We start from the raw sequence: 4,286 nt of genomic DNA, 5'->3' as shown, positions 1-4,286 counted from the left end.
TTGGAGAGGACCCAGGTTCAATTCCCAGCCCACATGGTGGCTAACAACTGTCCATAACTCCAGTTCCAGGGGATCTGACACTCTCTCTGACCTCTGAGGGCACTGCACCACACGGGTGCACTTACATACAATGCAGGCAATACACCCAATCACATAAATAAAAAAAAAAAAATTAAATTTAGAAGCTAAAGGAATTACTGCTTATCAGTCCTTAATGTGTCTGAATACTTACTTGAATTGAGTCAAACCCACTGTAATCCCTAGCAAGCTTCAACAGGGGAACCAGTGCTTTCAGTAAGAGGGTGGTACCATGTCTACAAAATGAAACGACTCTTGGAGACAAACATGCTACTCTCACTGAGTACATGTGCTTCCTGCTTGTCAGTTTTTGTCACTTATGATTGAACATTGCACATCCTTCAAAAGGACATCCCACTCAGATCTCAGGATAGTGGGAAGATCCCCAGATTCCTGGCTTGCATCGGACTACTGCCTGGAGAACCAAACCTCCAGCAGCTTCTCTGTCCTTTTGAAAAAATGTGCAGCTTCCATCACCGTGAGACTAGCAAACAACCAACAACCACAGAAAATCAACTGAATTAAATCTTTTCTCCTGCCGCTGCCATGGATTGTTCCTAAAGTTTAGGTTCCTTTTTGGGTTTTTTGGGTTTTTTTTTTTTGTTATAATTTTATATTCACTTTAAAAAAAAAAGGACTAATAAAATTTTCCCAGCTATTTTTGTGAGAGTTGGGGAAATAGAGGCAGATACAGTTCAGTCTCTTGTAGTCTGCCACTTTCCCACTAGAGAGTTGAGCGAGCGCTAGCTAATGTCACCAGCCATACTGTGTAAGCCAAATAAATAATTTTTTAATGAAACATACAAATAGTTAACATTCAGAAAAACAGACTAAAAGAAGAACAGGAGAGAGAGTAGGCCACTGTAGACACGTGTTCATCGCCTTGGCTTGACTTATTTATTTTTTTATTTGTGCTTTTTTTTTTTTTTTGTCTTTTTGAGACAGGGTCTCCCTGTAGCCCCAGCTGTCCTGGAACTCACTATGTAGACCAGGCTGGCCTTGAGCTCACAGAGATCCAACTGCCTCTGCCTCCCAAGTGCTAGGATTAAAGGCGTGCGCCACCACGCCCAGCTTATTATTTTTATTATGTGTACGACTGTATTGTCTGCATATATGTGAGTTCATCCGTGTAGTGCAATGCCATGGAGGTCAGAAAAGGGCATTGTATTCCCCTGGAACTGGACTCAAGAATGGTTCATAGCCACTGTGTTGGTGCTGGGAATCAAACTTGGGTCCTCTGCAAGAGTAGTCTGTGCTCTTAACCACTGAGCCATCTCTCCAGCCCCTTGTGCTATTATTTTTGAGATGCTGGGGCATACACCCAGAGCCTCACACATGCTAGGCATCCTCAGCCCTACTGGCTTGATTTTGTGTATTTATGTAATTATTTTAACAGTGGGATGGGAATGTCATACGCTTCTTTTAAGGCTTTTTTTGTTTCTTGAGACAGGGTCTCACTGTGTAACCCTGGCTAGCCTAGAGCTTGCTGTGCAGACCAGGCTTGCAGAGATCCACCTGCCTCTGCCTCCCAAGTGCTGGGATTAAAGGTGTGCACCACCACACCTGGTGCATCCTATGCTTCTCATTAAGTTCTTGGAATGGAGAATTGTTTATAATTAATCAAATATATAAACTAAACTCTAGACTACTTCTATGTATCTTAAAGAATAAGTGTTTTTAAGTGTAGATACCACTTTACCCTTAGTCTGTTCTTTACCAACCAAGGCTAGTTACTGCATACAGTACCTAGAATTAATTTATTGATATATTGGTTAAAGTATCATGGAAGTCTATAGTATCATTTCGAGATGTGTTATGGATACAATTTTTTTTTAATTGTTATGGTTTTCATACAGTGTAATTTGATGGTATTTATATCCCCTCCTCTATCCCCATACCTTCCCTTACTGCCCCCCACCCAATCTAATGTACTCTATTATATAGAAATAGACAGACAGACGGACAGACAGACAGACATAAAATAAAGCCTATAGAGTCCAGTTTGTGTCCCCAAATGCCCTTCAGTGTAGGTCTATTCACTGGAACCTGGTTAACCTACCAAGAGCTCCATCCTTGAAAGAGAGTGTCTCTCCCCCTCCCAGCAGCCATCAGTTGCCAAAATTTCCTTCTGTTGGTTTGGGATTTTTTACCAACTTCCCCATATCAATGCTGAGATTTGAGCTTGCATGGGACTTGTGCAAATTGTCACCATTGTTGTGAGTTCATATGAGTAACTGACCAGCTGTCTAGAAACCTCTGTTTCCTTGTGGTCATCCACCAACCCTGGCTCTTATAATCTTTTCACTCCTTCTCTATAATGATCCCTGAACCTTGGGAGACAGAAGTTTGATATAGGTGGATATGGCATTTTTTATGGGTTTTGTTGGGGGGGTTGGTCTTTTTGAGACAGGGTCTCCCTGTAGCCACAGCCTGCCTGGAACTCACTATGTAGACCAGGCTGGCTTCCATCTTACAGAGATCTGCCTGCCTCTGTCTCCTGAGTGCTGGGATTAAAGGCATGCACCACCACACCCAGCTATATGGCATTTTTTTAATGTGGTGCTGGTGATTGAACCCAGAGCCTCTCATATACTAAACATATACTCTACCATGGTGCCATACCCCAGACCCCTGTCAGCACTTGTCTGTTATACCATCACAGATCTAACTTGGTGTTGCCTCAAATAACAAACATTTGAAATTGCTGATACATTATGTATCAAAAGCAAGCTGAGAGTGGCTTCTCATATTTTTACATGGCTGCTTTTGAATGTAGGCATTTTCTTCCTATTGTTTTATCAAGTTATATATGGGAAAATAAAAACATAAAAGTGTTATTTAAGCTTTCTGTACTTCCCAAACATGCCTAGTAGCAAAGAGAGAAAGTGAACTGCTCATGTCCTTTGAATGTTTACCCAGCGTCTTCTACAATCTCATGTCTGATGTGAAGTCACTGTGTGAGCAGAGCTAAGCCATATCATTCTTACCTCACCGTGGCTCTGGATGCAGCCTGCATCATTTCCCCTCTCATCCTTAGCCTGGGCTTTCACACTGATTGCCGCCTGTCCTTAAATGTCTCTCAGCTCACCTGTGTCTGCACTGTTCTGTTCCCCCAGCACATCCCAGCTTCCCCTGCTCCGTTCCTTCCTTCACACCATTCTACTGGGAAAGTTCTCCCTGCTGATCTCCACCCTCACAGTCAAGGTTTCCTTAAGTTCTCCTTCCTGACCATATCCCTACAGCTGACTTCAGTGTCCCCTTTCTGCTGAATGACTGCAGTGGTATCCTCTCATTTCTCCAACTCTGTGCCGACTCGTACCAGGGTTATTTGTGCAATGTCTTTTCCCTCAAACTAAATTATAATACCTTCTTTTGTTTGGGTTTTTTTTTTTTTGTAGGGTGGTGTTGCTTTTTGAGACAAGTTCTCACTATGCAACTCAGCATAGCCTCAAGTTTGGGATTTCCCTGCCTCCACCTCCTGATTGCTAGGATTACAGGTGTGCTTCACACACCTTTGTAACATCTTTTAGACGGGGTGTTAAATTTTATTTCCTTACCCTATGACACAGTGCCTCCTACCTAGAAGGCTGAATAAGCTGAGCTGAGTGTATAAAATGAATGACTGCCTTGCCTTTGGCCACTTTCTAGAACTTTTCCAGTTATACCTTAAATCTAGAAACCATTTTTTATGTATTTCTTACCAATTAGTCGGTCAACAAAATGGCATTTCCTTGTGGACTATATTTCTTTGATTACTGAAAACATTAAGCCGCCTTCTCAATTCTTTGAAAAATGCCCGTGCATTTTGCTTGATTGTTGCTTCTCCTTTTTCCAGAGGTGAATCATGTGCCATGCATTTTACATCTGATAACATTGGTATATACATCCATTTAATCTCAATCCTATAAATATATACCCCCATTCTTTTTTAAAAAATTAATATATATTTTATGTGTATGAATATTTTGCATGCATGTAAGTGCACCTGTGCATGCAATGCCTGTGGAGGCCAGAAGACTATGGGCATCAGGTCCCCTGGAACTGAAGTTATGGACAGTTAGTTGCCATGCAGGTGCTGGGACCAAACCCTGGTCCTCTGAAGAGGAGTCAGTGTTCTTAACTGCTGAGCCGTCTCTCCAGCCCCTACACCCCATTCTTAACTGCTGAGCCGTCTCTCCAGCCCCTACACCCCATTCTTAACTGCTGAG

General features: G+C 42.3%; 1 protein-coding gene and 1 pseudogene across 2 annotated transcripts in view; one reads left to right on the top strand and one right to left on the bottom strand.

The window, feature by feature from the left end:
• The window catches only part of LOC103736981, a 1,383-nt pseudogene extending 797 nt beyond the window's left edge, over window positions 1-586 (bottom strand).
• Window positions 1-4,286, top strand: part of Mcu (mitochondrial calcium uniporter) — a 193,352-nt gene that overhangs the window by 174,898 nt on the left and 14,168 nt on the right. The window lies entirely within an intron of this gene.

The sequence above is a fragment of the Nannospalax galili genome, unplaced genomic scaffold (assembly GCF_000622305.1).
Source record: "Nannospalax galili isolate Female #2095 unplaced genomic scaffold, S.galili_v1.0 scaffold1437, whole genome shotgun sequence".
Classification (NCBI taxonomy): Eukaryota; Metazoa; Chordata; class Mammalia; order Rodentia; family Spalacidae; genus Nannospalax; species Nannospalax galili.
This window is presented reverse-complemented; position numbering and strand designations above follow the sequence as displayed.